Source organism: Sinocyclocheilus anshuiensis, unplaced genomic scaffold (assembly GCF_001515605.1).
Source record: "Sinocyclocheilus anshuiensis isolate Anshui unplaced genomic scaffold, SAMN03320099.WGS_v1.1 scaffold966, whole genome shotgun sequence".
Classification (NCBI taxonomy): domain Eukaryota; kingdom Metazoa; phylum Chordata; class Actinopteri; order Cypriniformes; family Cyprinidae; genus Sinocyclocheilus; species Sinocyclocheilus anshuiensis.
Window position 1 is genome coordinate 423,733 of NW_015540909.1, and position 22,709 is coordinate 446,441.

The 22,709-nt window shown below is 37.8% G+C and overlaps 1 protein-coding gene across 2 annotated transcripts in view; it reads left to right on the forward strand.

Moving 5' to 3' along the window:
* Positions 1-22,709, forward strand: part of ndst1b (N-deacetylase/N-sulfotransferase (heparan glucosaminyl) 1b) — a 125,548-nt gene that overhangs the window by 31,463 nt on the left and 71,376 nt on the right. The gene's annotated exons all lie outside the window — the stretch shown is intronic.

The following is a 22,709-nucleotide window of genomic DNA, read 5'->3' on the forward strand; positions in this document are numbered from 1 at the left end:
GTGTGTGTGTGTGTGTGTGTGTGTGTGTGTGTGTGTGTGTGCGTGTGCGTGTGCGTGTGCGTGTGAAATACAATGCTGAATGAAAAAGCGGGGCAATTTGATGATAATAGCCGAATTATAATGGGCCGCCTAATAATAATAATTATTATTATTATTAATACATTAATAGGAGAATGAGCATAATATCGTCTTGACTATCGACAAAGACATCTGCTATCGTCGATATCTCTGATTATCGTCGATACACGATACTGTCGTCTATCGGCACAACCCTAGTCTATACTAGGTCCAAACGAAATTACATTCAGATAAAGCTCAGTCCAATTGAGCAAGTAACTAACAGATTATTTGGTTGCATTTAAACACATATTTAGAACCACAAAGAATTCCTTTCATATAATATTCATTTTCAACTCTCGTTTGCACTGCGGGAAGTCTGCACCATAATGCCATTCGTTACACTGCAGCGTCACCGTTGTTGTGCAGCATCACGACAGCGCCAACAGCTGAGAAGCTCGCCAGTGGTTCTGTAACGCAATCACTCTTAATGGCATTGAAATGTCTGGGATTCTCTAAATCTAATGCTGATACGTTTCAGATGCATGTTATACAAGCAATTAACTCCAGTGCTCTGCTACGGCGGTATTATCAAAATAATGGACACTTTATTTTTACTAGAAACTCAACCAGCTGTTTTTCCACTGCTAATCTTTTAATGTTGAAGGGAGGCGAGGTAAAGGCATTTATTTTTCCTCTGAGTCCCGGAATTATCCTTCATTTTCTTTTCATAAGCCCTCTTATCATTAAAAGGTCCTACAGTCTTTTAGGATCTATTAAACGTGAGCGTAATTGTGGGGTCGGACTAATCTTTCCAGTCTAATCTTTAGTATATCACGGAGAGGATGGCTTTTCATTGGTTAAGCCTGATCCAATCAGAGAGAAAGTCATGGGCAATAGCTGTCAGGTCCCGTGTTTTATGTGCTAATGTTGCCTCATTCAACCCTAGTGACATTGGGGTGGTGGAACTTAGAAAATGAGATGTGAAAAACACCAATCAGCCCGAGTGATTTGTGGAGGCACCAGGAGAGCACTCGAGTGTGATCAAATCCTGGCTCGGGTTTCAAAAAACCTCATTATCTGTACTCCCACAAACACAAATTATCGCTCCACCCTGAAATGAATTCTCGCATACACCCTTAAATCACGCTTTCTTCTCTCACTTTAGCTACTACTTAGCATTTCACCAGCTCTAGTGCTATAGTATCCCACAGGCTTGTTTATACATCCAAGTACATAGTTGGATTTCATGTACCTTGTCATCCTGTTCAAGGAGTTAAGGGGACGGTCCCGCTGAGTGCTCCCCACCTGTGTCGTCCTCTGCCCTCTCCGCCAGCCCCCACACCCCCTCCGACGCTGATTCTGTTGAACGTGCAGGGAAGAGTAATTAATCTCCAGGAGAAGCATGCCAGATCCGACCACTGCATAACAATTTGTCTTCTTCGCCGGGGCGTTGGCAAAATTTTTGCCTGGCGCGATCTCCCCTGCTCTCTTCCTGTTGGAACGTAACACCGAGCAAGCTGTCGCTTCGCCTCTCCGTCAACACACCAGTGTTTGTGTTCGCTTCACCCCAGTATTGGCTTCTCGTCATCCGAGCAGGGGTACATCAGCAGCTGGCTGCTTATCTTTTGGCATGCCTGAGACACTCCACTTCATTAATAGGGGCCAGTGTTGCTATGATGGTGCCTGGAGGTCAGATCCACATGCGGTCCACAGTGCCCCCCTAAAATGGAAATAAACAAACTTGAGTCAAGATCTAATCTAACAAATAAGGAATGTCACCTTTTTTTATCTTTTATTGGTTTTAGTTTAAAGGGATAGTTCCCACAAAAATGAAAATTCTGTTGTTAATTACTCACCCTCATGTCGTTCCAAACCCGTAAGACCTTCGTTTGTCTTCGGAACACAAATTAAGATATTTTTGATGAAATCCGAGAGCTCTCTGACCGCAATGCAGCTACCACGTTCAAGGCCCAGAAAGGTAGTAAGGACATTGATAAAATAGTCCATGTGACATTAGTGGTTCAGTCGTAATTTTATGAAGCTACGAGAATACTTTTTGTGCACAAAGAAAACAAAATAACGACTTTATTCAACAATTTCTTCTCCTCCGTGACGGTCTTCGACGCGCATTCATGAGAGTACCATGATGCAAGGTTGAACCACAGATGTCACATGGATTATTTTAAAAATAAAATATTTAAAAGTATTGAAAAACGGGTTTTAAAAGTATCGATTTGGCACCTGGATCATAAAAAACCCAAACGATACCCAACCCTACTTACTAATACTATTTTATCTATTTAATTTGAATGTTGTGTCACCATTAACTGACAGCAGAGAACCATAAACATACAAATTCTTTCTTCTGCGGAAAACAAAAGAAGTCATTTTGAAATATGTTTTGGTTTTTTTCTCCTCGTACAAAGAAAGTCAATGCCTTTTATTGTTGGTTTGAGCTCATTGACTTTCAGTGATGGAAAAAAAAACAATTGAAACATTTTAAATATCTTTTGTGTTTCATAAAAGAAAGGAAGTCGTACAGGTTTGGAATGACATGAGGAGAGTAGATAATGACAGAATTGTATTCTTGGCTGAACTATCCCTTTAATACTGTGCAAAATAGTTGTTGCTATTTGACATTTCTTGATGAAATTGCTTAAACCCACTTTTATGTCTGAGACGTATTAACTTTTCCATATACGTTCCTCTTAAATTGTGCCATCTGGTCAAGTTTTTTCCTTCCCCACTCCAACAAGCTTGCAGATTGAGTTCATTTGGAGAGATCAGACAAGTTTCTCAGTAACCAGCCCATTCTGGGTTAAATTTGTCTTAAGAAGGCCTGCACATTTCCTGACAGATGGACAGCATTTGGAAGGAAAAACCGCTGCTCTTGCTCTGAACTTTTATAAGCTGCTGGTTGTAGTCTGGGGTCTGGTAAAATGGCCACGATTGTCGTTTGAAATTTTAAGGCTCTTTACAGACAGCCGCATCCTGACCTTGTTTCCATCAGTGGAAACAAATCAAAACAAACCTGCAAGTTAATGGGATTTTTGTGTTTCTTGCCGATGAGTTTACACCTGTATTGTGAGGAGTGTGAGCATGTAGTTGTGTTGGCATCTGCTTGCGTTCTCTGATCTGGTCACACTTGTCTTTGGCGGGGCTCCAGGAAGGCTTTGCTCCTCTGGCCGCGAGCGGTGGTAATGCCTGGATGACAGAGCGTCTTTGTTTCAAGCCTGTAAACATCAACACGCAGAAAGGAATATAGTATCAAATGCACCGAGCTGAAAAAGCTGCAACATTTCCAGCACACCTGCCCGCTCGTGGTTTCTTGGCGTAGTCCGATTGCGAAAACGCGTTGGAGCCGTGAAAGCTTTAATCTGTGTGTGATCCTGTAATCTGGCAGGCGTGAACTGTGCAGCGGCGCCGCTGCAGGTGGGCTCTGCTGACGGCAGCGCTATTGCCACAGCATCTGTAATCACCACTGATACCGGCTAAACAATCTCAGCTGTGTTTAAAATGCTATGGTGCTATTGCTCATACATGGGATTATGGTTTTTCAAAACGCCTAACTCTAAATATTTAATGTTAGCACATAACTCATCCTGCACCATTTGTGCTACAGACATGAATGAGATCTTGTGTTTCTAAGCATTCAGCGAATCACAGAGCAACAATTGAGATGGTATGCAATGATATTTGTTCAAATATATTACTTCTCTGAACAGATTGTGCACATTGCAGACTAAAACCTGTATCCAACTCAAGTAAGCTTTTTTTTTTTAATGGATTTTGGAAATTTGTTATTTTTATCTTGCCGTTTCATCTTGGTTTGCATTTGCATTAATATTTTAAAATATTTGCATAAAATTGCGTAATGATGCATTGATAGTAAAATTTATTTCAATATAAATACTATTTCTTTTATAATTTTTTATATTGAATTTTTAATATACGTATGTATTCAAACACTTTTTTATTTTCTAAATTAAAAATAAACCTAACAAATTGATTTTGATTGCTACTAATGAAAATATGAAATGTAATGCTACAAGTCTACTGTATAAAAATTGATATTTTGAGATTTGCTACATTTTGACAGTGTTATTAAAGAATAAGTTTAATCTAAGTGAATGGTTTGGCGCTAGCAACGCCAGGGTCGTGGGTTTGATTCCCAGGGAAAGCAAAAACTGATAAAATGTAAATGTGTACATTTAATGCAATGTCATTTTAAAACTAAATGCGTCCATCTAGCATGTTAACATTAAATAAAAATAAATAAAAAATAAAAACATTGAAAAGCAGTACAGTGGCCCTAAGGCTCTTCCTCACAAAGAACGATAACTATATTAGCATCCACAAAATTGCACAACAACATACTGTTTATTATGGGTGCGTGTTGCAATTATGCCATCTGCTGCTTTAAATGCTCAAGCTCTTTAAAGTCTTTACTATTGTCATGGAATTAAAACAGTTATTAAAACTTTTTACAATTATAATTATCACAAGGGTCGTCTAAGTGCTTTCCTGTGTTTAAAACAATAAAGCATCTACATAGCCGTGTCCTGGAGACCACATGCACCTTCCTAGCATAATGGAGTTTTTTTCAGCAGTTTTTAGTCGGAGTTTGGCTCTCTTGTCAAAACTGACAGGTAAACAGACTCAAATATCAGGACACAAGGCTGGGCTTCCACTCTTCACTTACAGTCTTGTATGTGACTACTATTTGTCTCTCTCTTGTCTGAACATGTGTTTGTGTATGTGAAAAGGTATTAAAAATTGAATGCATCAGCCTTTGTAAATGGAAGACTGATGAAATGTCATTAGGTCATGCTTTGCCGGAGCTATGGCCTTGTTTTGCTTTCCAGCTGCTGCCTTTTGTCCCTGCTTTACGTTTGCTTGACTGTATTTAGGCATCAGTGTAGATTTTTTCCAATCCGTTTATTTTCATCAGGCCTCAGGTGTGGTGGTGGACAGGGGTTATTCACTGTTGTATGTGTGCTGAGACTGATATTCGCATTGTTAAACGGGCCGCCAACCAACATTTTTACATTCCTCTAATAACGAGTGATTAAATTCCCTAATGAATCCATTGGTATTAGAAGAACATCGGCTGCTTCATCTGTGTTTATAGCTGATGTCAGCAAGTTTGTGTTTTAATTACATAACTTACATATTCATCATGTGCTTTGAGATCATACCTTACAGATTAAAAGTTTGGGGTTACTAAACTTTGGGAAAGTCGTGGCCTAATGGTTAGAGAGTCGAACTCGTAACCCAAAGGTTGCAAGTTCGAGTCTCAGGTCCAGCTGGAATTATAGGTGGGGGGAGTGAATGTACAGCGCTCTCTACCACCTTCAATACCATGACTGAGGTGCCCTTGAGCAAGGCACCGAACCCCCAACTGCTCCCCGGGTGCCGCAGCATAAATGGCTGCCCACTGCTCTGGGTGTGTGTTCACGGTGTGTGTGTGTTCACTGCTGTGTGTGTGCACTTAGGATGGGTTAAATGCAGAGCACTAATTCCTAGTATGGGTAACCATACTTGGCCACATGTCACGTCACTTCACGTCACTAATACTTTTTTAGCAAGGATGCATTAAATTGATCAAAAGTGACAGTAAAGACATTGTTACAAAATTTGCATCAAATCAGCATATTAGAATGATTTCTGAAGGATCATGTGACACTGAAGACTGGAGTAATAATGCTGAAAAATTAACTTTGCCATCACATAAGTTTTATTTAAAAATATATTTAAAAAAAAATCTTTAAAATTGTAATAACATTTTACTATATTACTGTTTTTGCTTTGTACATACTTTTTTTTTTTGAGCAAATAAATGCATCCTTGGTGTACAAAAGAGACTTCTTTAAAAAAAATAAAATTATTTTACCAACTTTTTTGACCAACCAAACTTTTAAAGGGTTGTGTAGTTAAAAATCTTTCGTTTACTGCTAATGCTTAGTTATAATTTGTTTGTTAAAATGTTTTAAATCTATATATTATATGCATTTCTTGTATTTTATGATTAACTCATATTACGCGATCATATCGCTGTATGAATGAATGATGCGCGGTTTTGTTAACTATACTGAAGTGACTTGCGGTGATTTCAGCGTCTGTCTTCTCACTAAATGAGGATATGAATACATCTCCAGAACTGCTCTGAGAGTCACTTCATGAGCAGTTTACCATTTCATTCGAATAAAACTAGCGTCATATCATATACACACAGAACTGTAAAGGTGTTCACGGCAACCTGTCAAAATAAAAGTTCGGTTTAACTTAGGGATGCACGATATTATCGGACCAATATCGGAATCGGACGATAATAGCTTTAAATGCAAATATCGGCATCGGCCCGATATGAAAAATTATGCCGATATGTCTTGTCGATAAGAGGAATACATTACCTCACATGTGCTCAGGGTGTGCTAGCGATTAGATCACGTCAACAGTGCGATTAGATCACGTCAGCATTGTGGCTCATTCTTGAAGCAAAATTTTGCCTGAATGGTGATTAGATTCACTGTTTTAGATCACTGCATTTAAACTGAGAATGCACGTACAGAATGACCCGTTAGGTGCATGATAGAGTAAACGGTAATAGCACATGCAGCAGCCTCCCCCCGGGTCCTAAAGCCCGCTCCGTAAGGAGTTTTAATTCTGTAGGGGGCGCTGTTGGCCTACTTCTAATAAAATGAAAGCAAAATACACAAATAATATTTAGACTGTGTTGTGTGTGTAACTTCATAATTGTCATTTTCTTCAATCATATAATTATTCTAACATCTAAAATACTTTGCGTGTAAAAAGTTTTTTTTTCTGCCAGTTGAAGGGTGGGTACATTGTGAGCACATGATCAGGATGGTACCACCTTCGCCTCATTTTTCCTGGCTCAAAATATATATATATCTGAAGAGTTCATTTGCAAAAACCGATAAACGCCACTTTAAAAAAAAAAAGAGCTGATTGCCGTGCATTATTCTCCACATATAGCGCGATCTGAACCCTAAACACGTTTTGTCAAAAAAGCCAGTTTTGTCCACTTTCAAGGCATCGCGAGTTCACGTTTTACTGCAGAAGCCGACAAGCACCCTTGTTTTTGAACAGAAGCCGATAAGACCATTTTTGCGAATCAGCGCGCTGTATTCAGCTCAGGTGACAAGGCTACTTTCACTTTGAAAAGACGTGCAAGCTGAGAGGAGTTTTGTCAAAGCTGACAAAGGGATCGAGGATGGATAATTTTGACGAACTTGATGAACCTGTGATATCTTCTTCAGGGCGAAAAAGGAAAATAAAAGCTGAAACATTTTCACGGAACCTTGCAAAAGCAGCACGTTCCAATGGTGAGGGAAAAGCTCAGTGTATTGTGTGTAATCACATCATACAGTTTATGATCACAACAACAACAATGTTTGTCAGGCATCTACATTGTCATCTGAGGAACAGCATTGCCACATATTCTAGTTATATTTGTTCCATGAAGTTGCATCATTGTTTATGCATCTCTGAGGCTGTGAAGAATTAAATTATCTTGAGCATGTCTGGAAAGGTCAGCGACAAAAGCGCACATTCGTAATCTCAATCAAATGCGAGAGTGTCTGAGCTCCTCGCCTCTGCAGAAATATTTTATTCGTAAGACATGGATTATATGCATCACAACCCATGAGAAGTTCACAGAGCAGCCTGCTGCTTTCGGGCATTGCAGCAGCGTTGTTTTCCTTAGCATTTGCTCACTTGTATCAGCTGAATTTTGGAGGACCGTTACACCCTTCTGGCACAGAGGCAGTTTTGATTACTTTTGCAGAGGAGAGGAATTGAGTTCAGAAGTCAAGAGCAGTGGCAAAAGGACTGCCTTGTTTTTCCCCCATCCACGTTGTTTTGGTGGACAGCCGACAAAAGGCCGCTTTGTCATGGAGAACGGCATTGAAACAGAGAGCAGAGACAAGGGAATGGCAGAGGTTAAAGTCCAGAAGCCCCTGAGCTCCAGCAGCTCTCCCTTACTTCAGGATAGAACCTATCAGCCTTGGCGTCAGTCCTTTGAGTTAACGAATGGATCCACATGATCCTAAAAGTCTTAGTAAATAGTGCTACACTACGGGTCTAAGTTTGAAATTATTTTGAAAAAATTATAAAAATATGATTTTTTGTTTTTGTTTTTTGTTTTGTTTTGAGAAGAAGTCTCTTGTGCCTATCAAGGCTGCATTAATTTGATCAAAATTTATAAAAACAATAATATTGACAAATATGATTACAATTTAAAATAATTATTTGTTTTAATGTATATTAAAATGTAATTAATTTTTTAGCAGCCATTACACTAGCTTTTAGTCTCACGTGAGCCTTCAGAAATCACTCTAATATGCTGTAATTAGCATTCTAATATGCTCTAATATAATTCTTCTTATCAGCAATGATGAAAACATATACTGATACACTGTCGTTCAAAAGTGAGGCAAGTAAAAATAATTATAAGAATTAATATTAATATAGTAATAATATTAAAATTATTAATATTTTTGTTAATAATATTTTTATTCAGCTAAGATACATTAAATTGGTCCCAATTTAGTGAAAAATTGGTAATTTTTTAATGTTACAACTCTGTTTCAAATAAATGCTGTTCTTTTGAACTTTCAAAAGAATCAAAGTATCTTTGATGATGAAAAAGTCATGGTTTCCACAAAAATCGTAGTAATAGAAGAAAGAAAATAATAGTGTTTCTTGAGCATCAAATCAGCATATTAGAATGATTTCTGAAAGATCATGTGACACTGAAGACTGGAGCAGGCATAATGTCTGCTGAAAATGTAGCGGTGCCATCACAGGAATAAATCACATTTTAAAATATATTCAAATACACTGTAAAAAAAAATCCGTAAAATGGACGGTAAAAAACTGACAGCTGTGGTTGTCGGAATTTTACCGTAAAAAATATGGTAGCAATATTTTAGCTTTTACGGTTTAAACTTAAATTTACATTTAAATTCCGTAATTTCATTAACTGAAATAATGTTAATATACCAACCTATTGAAGTACTGAAATCTGTTTTGTACCTTTGTAATACACTGATAACCACCAAATGCAGGTGGTGATGAGAAAATCACATGATGAACCAAAGCCCATCACAAGCAGGTTTTAAATAATAACATATAGAAGGTGCACAGTGTCATTCACACAAACACTAAACATCATCATGGTAACACACATGAAACTGAAATAATGCAATAAACATTTATCTAACAACATTAGGTATAAAATACAACCCTAATATACAAAACTGATAAGAAAAAACTAAGAAGAAACAGTTATTTAAAAAAAAAAAACATCAAATTTGAAATGTAATGCAGGGAATTCTAGAAATGTCAATTTATGGTTATTCACTGTAAATTATACAGTCTTTTTCCACTTCCAAAAATGGTATACTACCGTAAAATTACATGTCATGTTCCGTACAGTTTTTCACCGTATATAGTAGGGGAATTTACCGTTAACCATTTAACAGGTTCTTACTGTAGCATTTTTACAGTCTTTTACCGTTAAATTCAGTCATTTTTTACAGTGTAGAAATCAGTTATTTTATCTTGTAATATTCACAGTATTATTTTTTACTGTAAAATCAATGCAGACCTGCAGGTCTTAAAAACTTAAATGCTAAACTGTCATAGAATGTGTTGAGTTGCTGTTGCGTTCTTCAGCAAAGCTCTTGACCTCATATTGCTTCAAGAGATCTTTAAGGTTGTATCATCATTGTGTCTCTTCCTCTAATCTCTTCATTAGCTCTATATAATTATCATTAGGGACATCTCTTGAGACGCCGTGTTTATGCATATTCAAGATTGATTAGTGCTCTGCTAAGTCCCCTGCTCCAAACACATTTCCATTCATGCGATTTTGCTTCCTATAGAACACCTTTTACTGGCTGCGCCTTAAAAATGAAATTATTCTGAATAGCCATGTGTTTTTACCACAATCTTCTCCTTACCAACTTGTGTTTCCGAATTGCTGACACGCGGGCTGCTTTCATTTCCCCATCTGAATTTTTTACGTGCTCGCCTTTGTTGTTCCACTTTCTACTGCCTGGAACCCAGAGGCAAATCCGATACGTAGCATCAAACTCGCGTGGGTAATTTTTCCTTTCCTCTGCTGTCTGTATTTGTTAGGATAAATGTAGGCCGAGAGGAAGGGAACAAGCCTGTGTGTCTCTTTGTAGATGTCTCTGTTAGCTCACGAAGATGACAAGCAGCATTTCTCACGATATCTTTTACTCTGTCAAGCACACGCTGTCCTGGGCACAGATGGTGCTGGGAAAGCAGATGGGTCAGTCATTGTGCTCCCCGTTGAAAGATTGGTTTTATATAAATGAGGACTACAGGGTTTGATATGAAGAAGATTGGATAAGATTAAATTTGTGTTGTTGTGTCTGTATCATCAGTAGAAAATGATATAAAAAGCACAAATGGCTTTTTTCCATTCTATTTGCTAAATTACCATAGGTCAGAGGTGATCACCTGATAAACCAGATCATCGGAGCGGATAATACAGGCTTCTTTGGAAGACTGAGTCGAGATGACCAGCTTACGGTCATCAGCAGAACAGTTCCCATAATTCCTCCATGAGCCACTGCCATTAGCTAATAGAAATGGAGGATAGTTTGTCAAGGAGGCTGTTCAATGCAGCATGGAGTTCTCGTTTAGTAGCCCTATTCGGATGGTAATTGTTTCTCATGGGGACATCTGTAAAAATTCATTTGCCTGGCTTCTCAGTGATGAAGTGTATGTGAATTTTGGGATCCTATGAACCTGGAAATGCACTTTTCATGTAGTCAGTCACATATTCAATATTTATTTAAATATCCTATTTAACTCTTTCCCCACCAGTTTTTTAAATGTTGCCAGCTACCACCAGCATTTTTGATCTCTCCCTTTTCTGCAGAATGCGATATATCCACTCAATCAATCACAGCGCACCATTCCACGCACTGTAAACAGTAACAACCAATCACAGCACACCACTCCATGCACTCTAGACAGTAATGGCGGCGCTTTGAATACACCCGGCATCCTAGTTTTACTCATCTATTTTGTACTTTGTGATCAACAAACAAACAAAAAAATTAGGGCTGCATGATAAATCGCATGTGATTGTCATGTGCATCTCATCAGTAAAGCCGGTTCTGTGCTTTTGCAGTGTTCTGTGCTGGATCTTGTGTTCTGCAGTGAGGACCATCTCCCGCGATAAGGGTAAGCAATAAGCGCGATAAGCAATCCTCCCGCGATAAGCAATCCTCTTGCTAGGGTGCGTCGAAAGATGATGATCTTGTATCAACAATGGCCAGAGATATTGTCAAAAACAACAATTATAGGCAATATTAAGTGGATTTGGCATTTCCAATTAATATTGGCCTGTTACATTGTTATTTTTATTAGGACTATTATTATTATTATGAAGTTACTTTTATTATTAAATTAAAATTACAATTAATTTGCCCCGCAATATTAGCTACCGCATAACTGACGCGCTGCGAGGATAACAAAAGATTAAGCTATTTACTCCTCGATTAAAATGTAAAAAAAAAAAGTATTTTAAAACAGGTCTATATACAATGAATTATAGGCCTATAATTAAAATATTAACTCAGCAGTCATCAATTTAAAAATCAAAATCAATGAATAAAAAGCTTTAGCCTATTTAAAGCGCCAGCTTTCAAAAACAACCTGCTTAACATGAAATACGTTTCTTGACCTTTTTTTTCACTATGTACGGGCCACAAGAGAAATATTAAGGGAATAAATGAAAACAGCTATATACCGTTTTCAGCATATGTTGAAGTAGATTGGTCTCTCGTCGTCTCTTGAGAGAATATGCGGCGTCAGATGCCGAAAGCTCCGTCATTCCGTTTTTACTTTCTCTTTCTGTATAGTGAATCGACTCAGATTAAGACGTTCACCGGCATAACTCTTGCACAAAGTTTGCACTTTGCTTATGTGATATCCAGTGGCTCGCCTTCATGGTTTAAAACAGAAATATTTCCAACATTGCGACGTAAGCAATTACCACCCCCACCCCTCATATCGAAAACGTACCGAACCGTGTCACCACTGTGTCGTATCGAACCGAACCGATATGAATTATATTCATATTATTTACATCATATATAAATATATTTAATATAAATGTAAATGTAATTAAATATATACATGCACGTGTGCAAATACATACATGCAAACAAAAACTTTTATTTTGGATTGATCGCGATTAATCATTTGACAGCACTAAATATTATTCTTGTAAACAGAATTTAAAATGCACATTACTACAAAGCAGTTACAAAAATGTTGACATTATGGCTGATATTTAAATTTGACAATATTTTGTGTAAAGTAAAACACTAAGGCCTGTTTCACACAGCAAGCGTAAGCGGCGCGTATTTATTTTCAGCGTGCATGTTAACAAATGAGTGCATTCACACTGGGAGCAGGAGCGTCTCGTGAGCAGCGCTGCAGCGATGGTTTCGGCGCCAAGTCTATTTTTGCTGCTGCGCTAAATTCAAATATGTATATACCCATTTTAACTTGTTTTTCATTTTTAATTGCCATAAGCAAATTATAACTTAACATTTTATCACTCACAATGAACAATTCATCTTGCTCAGGAACTTAAGTTACAATGGAGTATATAAGAGATTCATTATTCACTCATTATTGACAGTTTCTCTAAATATTGTATTCTGTAAATATTGCACACGTGTTCAAACTTACGCCTTTTATTTATTTTCAGTTCTTCAGTTACAGAAACTGAGCTATAGACACAATAAATGCACATGAAACATACTGACATCTTCAACATTCGGCCTAATAAACATATTATGAATGCTCAGCATGTTCACCTTGGTTAGAAACACACCTTTTCATTTTTTAAATGAATACTTAAACATAATATTCTCACTTAACAATTAGCTAAAATAGAATGAATAATTATATTGCTCCAGGTCTTCAGTTACAAAAACCAACAAGGCACAAATTACAAACAAAGACACAAGATAAACACAGACACAAAAAAATGGTATAAATCATATTGAGAAATATAGAAAAATATTAAGCTTTAAATTACGATTGGCTAGAAACGCACAGCCTACTTTTTTATGCAGCTCTACATAAATAATAACTTTAAACATTTTGACATTCTTACTTAGCTTAACGATTAGTTAAAATCCAACGAATAATTCGCATTTCTCCCGATCAGTTACAAAAACAGAGCTTAATCACAAGTAATTTACATAAAGCATATTGACAACTTCTATAAGAAATGGACATGGAGATTATGGACACACACTAAGCTATAACTTGGTTAATAGCGCATATCTGGGTAAGCACCTATGGGTAAAAGTATGTATTATAAAAAAAAAAACTGTATAAACAGCACGTTCTATATTTGAGTATGACTGAAACGACATGATAGGAGCTGTTTTTGTTGTTTACCATTTACACGCGAATCCCCGTGTTAACAAACTTTAGCCGCTGCTGTGACGCTGTACAAACGCTTCCAGTGTGAATACTCTAGTGAGTCTGCAGCTGCAGTGACGCTGTAGTTACGCTGACGTGAAGCTCACGCCTGCGGTGTGAAACAGGTGAAAGACATGAAATCAATTGATTTTAAATGCTACAAATGAATTTAGGCATCGCAATATTATAATGTACAGTATGGGGGAAAAAAAAGTTCATTTTGAGATGAAGATTGTTAAAGGGGTCATATGATGTTGCTAAAAAGAACATTATTTTGTGTATTTGGTGTAATGAAATGTGTTTATGCGGTTTAAGGTTAAAAAAACACATTATTTTCCACATACTGTACATTATTGTTTCTCCTCTATGCCCCGCCTTTCTGAAACGCGTCGATTTTTACAAAGCTCATCGGTCTGAAAAGCGAGGTGTGCTGTGATTGGCCAGCTATCCAGTGCATTATGATTGGCCGAATACCTCAAGCGTGTGACGGAAATGTTACGCCTTACCATACTGTGATGCCCTGTCAGGCCGGAGCGACGATTGGCCGTTAAATGATAAAACCCATTATAAACGAGGCATTTGTTGCATCCAGTGGGGACATAGGGCTAGAATGAGCGGAGGCCGGTGGGCTTGAGAACGGTGCAGCCGGCGGATTCGACGGAGCGTCCGGTGGGCTTGCGGCAACCACATGTGACGACCCCGGGGAGAAAGGAAAAATTGAAATCGCATCATATGACCCTTTTAAAGATTACCTATAAGTGAGCATTAGATGATGATAAATAGAGGAAATGAACACATCACAACTAAATATCCAATATCAACCAATACTGATAAATTAAAAAAATCTCTAATATCAGCTGATGATGGATATGATATGAATATATCATGCATCCCTTGATTATACTCGCGCAAAGTTAAGCAGGCATGTGTGCTGCATATTTATGTATGTATGTATGCATATATGCATGTCTCTGAAAAATCCTACTGGAGCTCACGCTCTTCAAATATGCTTTGAGAAGCTGTGGTTTGAAGTTCATGCCATCGCTGGGCAGCTATACATTACTGTCTGTTGAGCAATTGATTAAAATCTGTCGGACCATTATCATCATCACACCACTTAGGATGCATGAGGGATCATAACAGAGCCAAGCTTTTACTGTTCTAGCTTTATTTTTCACCACCCACTAGTACTAGTACTAGTACACCCACTAGCCAAAGTACTTCTGCCAAAAAGACTTGGGATTCTCAAAAGCCTTTGTGGTTAATAAAAAAAAGTCCAAATTGAGGGGTGATCTGCGAAAGAATTAAAAAGAAAGCACTCGCGTACCCCTTTTAGTCTGGGGAGGTTTTATTCATGGCAGTCTGGAGGTGGTTTTTCAGTTGAATTCCTCTCCAGAGATGTGCACCTACCTACACAAAACCCTCCTACTGTGAAGCCATTATTGGGTGATGGTAATCAGTGAGCATATTTAGCCTTGATTCTCATGTGTGGCTCCCAACACCGAGTCCTGCTTGTCTGTTATGGTAAACTCTTTACATAAAAGGTAAAAAGGTTACAGTTTGATTAAATGGTCTTGATCTACCACTTCTGCTTTAGAACATTAGGTATTAAAGGAATAGTTCAGCCAAATTAAAATTCACATCTTTTTGCAATCACATTCCCCTCTCTTTTCTCTTATTTCATGTTCTCTCATCTGTACCTATCAAAGGTGGAAAAATAAAAGCAGTTTGTTTCTTGGCTTGTTTCTCTGCCTTTGATCACTAATTAATTCAAATTCATCCGCATGTTGTAATTCAATCTCATTGATGCAATTTCTAAGTGTGGCTCTGGTTTTGTACAATAATCTAATTAGAAGAACTTTCCAGATGTGTTAAACAGATTGAAATTAAAAATCTGCTTGATTTCATTTATGGTACATGAAAGTAAAAATTAGGGAATGCCAAGCCCTTTAAAAGTAGTTTATATGACTTATTCCAAGTTTCTAGCTTTGTGTGAGAAACCTTACAAAAATGTCATTATTGTTATATATAAGGTATAAAAAAAAGTTGCTACATTTTGAGTGGTCGAATGACAAAAGAACCAAAGGCATGTTTGTCACACAAAGCTTTCAGAAGACTTGGGCTACATCACACAAATCGCTTGCAATATGGATTTTAATAATTATGAAATATTGTTTATTAGGGGTGGGAATCACCAGAGGCCTCACGATACGATGTTATCACGATACTTGTGTCACGATACAATATTATTGCAATTTTAAATATATTGCGATATTCTGCGATATATTGCAATTTATGACCTTTTTCCAACTTCAAATTATGCCCCCAAAGGAAAGCTTTGACAGCATCTGTTTTAACTAAAAAGAAACATTTCTCAGTTTGTTTATCTCACTTCAGTTTTATTGTTGCAGTGCAAAATGGCTAGCAAAAGTGAAGAAAACCCTGGCCGACCGTCACACAGAGAACACGCGATCATGCAGGATACAAATGACCTCTTCACACAATCTCACAGCTGGATTCGACTAAGTTTGCAGGGTTTGTGAAATTAAATGTTCATTATTCATTCAAAGATTTGTTTCAATTATATAAATGCGTATTTGCCGAATGCTGACGGCAAACGAGAAAGTATTATAATGTTTGCCTTTCTATAACTAATAATATAATACTTAGTATACATTTAAATTCCTTGAACTGTTCTATCTGATTATTAGACCGACTTCTATCCTCAAACGCATCGGCCAAACAGGAAAAACTTATCGGCCGATGCGGCCATGGCGATATATCGGTCGATCACTAGTTATTTTGTTACAAAACAGTTTTAAATGTCTTTTATGTCAATTTGAGAAGTTTGTCTGTCCTTGTTCTTATGTTTATAATTGTTGTTTTTTAATTATTTTTTTCCTTTTATTTTAAGTGCCGCTTCTAGTCCCCCATACTGGTCACTGAATATTTGCATTAATGCAATGCAGAATCATGACAACTTTTTTGGGTGAAGTGTACAGATGTCCCATTGGCTCGGAGCCAGTGTGAGAGAGTTACGGGTTAGCTGACAGTCTTTTGGCTCATTGGGCCACTGTTGCATTGTCGCTACATCTTGCATTCACTGATCATGCGCGTGTGTTTTTATGCCTTGCCAACTTAAACATTTGGTTTTCTGTGATGTACTGAACATTATTGTTGTGAACTCCGTTAACATTATCTGGCTGGCTGACATAGACGAGGTCTGGCGAAGTTGCAAGAATGACTTGTGATAGTCTTGAATGAAATGAGAATAGATGGGCCATAATTTACATCATAATGCAAACTTTTTCGTAGGGTGGGTTTCTTTGCTCCAGCATAATGCTCAGGAAGGGTGCTGGGTCTCAGTGCGCTCATAAGCCACCACCTGGGTTTGGGAAAGGACCTGGATTCATGCCAGGGTCTGCCGTGGAGAAGGCCAAGCCAGCGACGCATGGATCCAGAGCTGTCAGGGCTCCAGCTCCTCCCGCTCTGTCAGCCTCTTCAGCTGCTGATCCAGCCAGACAGCTGTGAGCTGCATTCCAACCCGGATTTAGGGGGTGAAAACCATTACTTTTCCACTGATATCCAAGATGGGTATCTTGCACCGAGAAAGATTGGACCAGCTCTGTGCAATGACCCAAGTCATAATGTTTATTAAACGTATTAATTCCGTCTGTTCACATTCCTGTGGGCTTCTATGAAGGTAAAACAGTTATTACTGCACGCTGCCGAGTGAGAGATACCTCATGAAATTGAAGTTAGTCCAGACATGGACTAAAAGGCTTTTAGTCCATGTCGGTTCACTCTGAGGTGTCTATATGCTGGTGTACTAAAACAGAAGTTTGCAAAATAAAACAGAGTGTAACATTTTACAAATTTTTAAAGAGCATAGTTTTTCCAAAAATATTTAAATAGTCTTCTTGTTCTTTCATCTGTTTTTGTTTTGTTTTGTTTTTTTTGTTTTGTTTTACTTTGCTTTGTTTTTCTTTTGTTTTTTTATTTGTTTATTTTTGTTTTGTTTGTTTTTTTGTTTTTCAGTTTGTTTTGTGTTTTTTTGGATTTTGTTTTGTAATATCTTGTTATATCTTATCTTTTAACTGTTTAGTGCTTTGTTTTTTTGTTTTTGTTTTATTTTAATCTTGATTTAGTTTTTTATTCTACTTTGCCTATTATGTCACAGTTTCTTGCACCAATTTAGCTTTGTAAATTTTCCTATCTCGTTTTGACCCTTAGAGGTAAACAGGGTGTTTTTGCTTTGTGAATCAATCTTTTATGATTGGCTAACCTCTGCACTTTAAATTCGGTATGGCTGCATACCTCAAACCCTTTTTTAAAGACACAAACCTTTTAAATGCAAAGTATTGAATGGTATAGAAACTCAATGCCTCGAGTTGCTGTCAGCTGTCCCCTGGTCACAGAATAATGAAGCGTAATGGAAATCTCGCTGCGCTGTTGATGAAATATTGAAGTCGTAGCCCAGGGACAATGTTTGTGACATTTTGTCAGTTTTTAAATGATTTTCTGTCTGATGCAGAAAAGCATAAATGCCTTTTTCTAAAGGTAATACTTCACTGTTGTCATTGTAAAGAAAGAGCTCTAGATAACAAAACCACCATAAAAGTTCTGAGCAGCTGTTTAGTGAATGCTTTTTCTGTTACATCTTGGCATTTGTGTGTGCGGGGGAGCAGGGGAAATAGCTATATTGTGGTATGTGGTTCTGTAGTGATATCCTGGCTTCAGGGATATGAACTGTGATAAAGAGCAAAGCAACTTCTGTTTTGGCAAGAGGCACAGGAAAAGAGATGACGGGCCGAAGGCATGAATTTGATAAATTTACTTTAAATGTGCAGCCATTTTAGGAGGGTTTTGTCCTCCTCTCCCTGTCTTATACTCTGTTCTGTCTAAACTATCTTATGACAACAAATCATATTTGGAAAATAGGGAGATGTTGGGCATTTTGACACACAATTTGCAAGGAATTTGATGCTGCTGGGTCAGTGACAAACAAGAGTGTTCAAGATAAAGAACATTTTTCCAAGTTTAAAACTGAATGTGCAAAGTTTATAGGAAGGCATTCTCTGCATTCAACTTGAATATTTGTGAATGTACACTACAACTACATACATATACTACATCTTAATCATTTTCTAAAAAAAAAAACAATAATAAAATAAAAAAAGTTAATAAATTGTAAATATTATGTCTTTTGGGGAGTGACATTTTTACAACCTGAACCAACTTTGCCTTGTCATAGAAAGGTTAAATTAGTTGATATATTAAGAGACTTATCGACCTTGACACAGTCATGAGGTCAAATATATACCTACATGTATCTGCACAATTAACTGATTTGGCAAACAAAAGTTTTTCTTACATTTTTTACAAAACCACTTTATTTCTCTCCCTTGTAATCGTAAGTGATTATGCTACACTACCTATGGTTTCTTTTTCAACAAAGTCATACTTGTAATGAGGCTTTTTATCTCTGCAGTATATTATATTCTCAGCCATCACCGCTTTGCTGAGGTAACAAAAAAATGTCAGAAAGCTGTCTTCAGATGGTGTAGCTTCATGTAAACTCTTTTCTAATTCCGAATTGGGATTTTGTATGTTTGTTTTCAGTGATTTTGCCTGCAGCGATCCTTCATAAAGTTTCTTGTTCAGTCTGTGAGGGCTCAGGAACTCGTGAGCCCCCTTAATAACCCACGGATTTGCATTTGTCCAGAAAGCGAGCTTGCTGCAGTTGTGTGAGCCGGTGAGGAACGGTCTCAGCTGTTCAGACAGGCACCAGTGAGGTGTGAAGTTGTTATTTTTGGCTCTATTCCTTGTGCTCACCTACACTGTGTTTTGATGCTCTTTTAAAGTGGCTCTTGCCAGCCGGATATATAAGGGGTCTTGGCCCCGAACAGCTGCAATAACCATTCTTTCTGTCTGTGCTCTCGCCGGTCACCCCTCAGGACCGATGACGGCACCCGGTGCTGATTTTGTGCACCTCTGATTGTAATCTGCCACTCAAGGCCTCTCCACGCGAGCCTCTTGATTAGAGAGCGGTCATTAGAGCAGAGAACGATACCCTCCGCTTGAGTGCCCGTGCGTCAGCGTTTGCGGCCGTCTGCTGGATATCTTGCCTCTTGGTCAGACAGATCGGCGTTATGTTAACCCTTTTGGAACGTAGCTGGAAAAGCATGTTGGTTCTCTTGCCTCTTTGCCTGGATGACAGACTGCAAGATACGACTTTTTCCATTTTTTTTTTTCATTTTTTTTTGGAGGAACTGGTTGGCAGGAATCCAGAGCTGCCACTGTGTCATTGCCAATCCCTTGGTGGCTCCAATCCAACTGCTCGGATTCAGCACTTTCCCCCTCCCGCTGCTGTAACGTGGCCTTGCTAAGATAATGTATCTTTTTCGAGATAAAAGCGCATGTCTCAGCACTAATATTGATGTGAAGTTTACTCCATTTGTGAGAGCTCCTTGTTCTCGTTTTCTCCCGTCAGGGGCTACAATGCGTACTGTAGCTCATGCATGAAAGCTCAATTTCAAGAGTTTTTGCAGGCTGCGAGTTCCCTGACTGCTCTGGTAGGAACCGGATAAATTGACCTGTGGTTGCCGGAGCCGTGGAGCATCAAAACAGGGCAAATTCTGCTTGAATTATTCATATAATATATCTCGAAGCACACTGACTTGCTTTTTGAGGGCAGTAACTGGATTTAGATACTCTAAATGATCTCTTAATGCACTCTGCAGCTTCAGCCAGGCAGTGAACAGCAGTGACTCACCCATGCTGTTATTTAGTTAGTTAGTTAATCTTCTTATGGAGTGGCATGATTATTTAAAGGGGTAGTTGTCATCATTTACTCACCCTCATGCGGCTCCAAACCTGTTATGACTTATTTTCTTCTGTGCAACATAGAAAAATATATTTTGTATATAAATCTTCCATTGTATGGACAAAAAAAAACACACACTGAAACAAAAATCCTTATGTTCCACAGAAAATAGGAAGTCATACAGGTTTGAAACAACATGAACGTCAGAAATTTTTGGTACGGGTCTCTTGGTTTGGCAAGGGACTGAACGACTGAATGCATGCAAACTGAATAAATGCTGTGTTGTTTTAATGATATGGCAAAAATATTGTATTATATTTTTCTTTAGGCAGGATCGTGATCCAAGATCTGATCATGATTCTGTTTTATGTTCGTTTTAAGTTATCAAGCAGTGCAGCAGGCCTACATGGTAACGAAACATAAACGAAAAAGACTATTTAACAGCCATTCGCAATCTAATATCAACACCTCTAGTTTTAACTACATGTGGAACGTCTGATGATGATTCCAAATCGTAATAAAATTGCAATGTGAACCTACAGAAAGCATGATTTCTACACCACCCCCTTAGTGTGCAATGAGTTTTTTTTATTTTTTTAGCATTTTCTTTAAAACAGGTATCAATCGGAGGAAACCGTTTAATGTGAAACTTTGCACATTATGTGCTTCTTCTGAGTTCATCTTTTAGTAGCCTATGTTTTATTAATAAGGTGTGTACCGAATTTGACCTTATATAATTTTTAAGTTATGTCAAGTTTTTACTTTATAACAGTTTTCTATGGGGGAGAAAAGCATAGAAATATTGTCTTTCCATTTGGATTACGGTGCTGTTATCTTAGAAGTAGATTTATGATTTATGATAATCTTTTAAAATCATATACAATATTATCTGTGATATTGGTTGAGTGGTTTTTGTTTTAGGATATTAAGCCACGTTAACATCTGCAGTGCACACCATACTAAAGAAGCTCAAAAAAGGCATAAGGAAATAACAGACACCACGTTTTGTCTGTTCTAGAGACATGATTTGACATTTTTACTTTATTTGATCTTACTTCTGTTCTAGTGACATGTTGTTACAGCTTTTTGATAATTGGTTTCCTTTAAAAAAAAAAGAACATTTCAAATTCATAAACAATGAAATGCATTGCTGAATGTAAAAAGTGTAAGGAAATATTGTGTTGAAATCGTGATTCAAATCAAAATCACAATATTAATGAAAAAATATATCATACGTAGGCTATTGCACAGCCCTAGTCTGCAGAGCAGAATAATATGTCATTATAATATGAAAGATAACTTGATGTTGCTAACGTATCTGAAAAAGAACGAAGGAAACTGAGTTGAGCTGCTTAGGGTAAAGTGCACAATCCAAGTTGTCCTGAACATGAGACGTGCTTTATATTAAGTGCTTCAAATGAACCCATAAACTGTGAAGTTTAAAGTGACTTGCCCTTCTGCCTGTGTTGTTTAATACATTTAAGACCAGTTTTCTTCAGCGCATAAATTACATCTTAGGCTTGTAAGCTTATCAGTAAATGTTAGGAAGTCAGCAAGTATTTCCATTTGGCATAAAGGCTCGTCCTGGCACCAATGAGTCTCTATTAAAATTTAAATAGTCGGAGCACAATAGAATAAGAGTGCAGTAATTCTGACTAAAGTATACATTTTTCTAAACTGTTTTGCATCCAAAAGTGGAAGCGCTTTAAATATTTTCCCCCATAAACTGCAGTGCAAGTAGTGTGTTGCAGCAGTATTGACAGAGCCATTGTTTAGTCAGTAAACTACTGCTTAATAAAAAAGGAATTTTAAATGGTGTTATCCCCGGCTGTACCAGAAACATAGCGATCTGTCATTTCAAAACTGAGGTATATACAGAAATGTCCCGATTTAATACACTCTAAATCCGTCCAGTAGGGCTGGGCAAAAACTTGAATGCGTCATTTACTACACAGAGCCGTAGTTCACCGACAAGCTACACAAAATCGCATTCAAAACCAGCAATGAATCGCTTGCGATTTTGAGTAGCTTGTCAGTGATCTACGGCTCTGTGTAGTAAATGCCGCTCCATCTGAAAGCACGTGCTGGAGATTTACTACTAATCACCAGAAGCGGCTTTACTGACGAGATGCGCATGAAAATCGCATTCGATTTTTTGCACAGCCCTACCGTCCAGCTACTTGAATTGAATGAATCTAAGCAAGGCCTGTTTTTCTGCAGAAAACCTGGGTGGTAATCTGTCTGAAACCCACCAGTGTGTCCCTTATACTCTCCCCTGCTTGCTCCTGTTATTGCTTTGTTAATCGATGTGCTC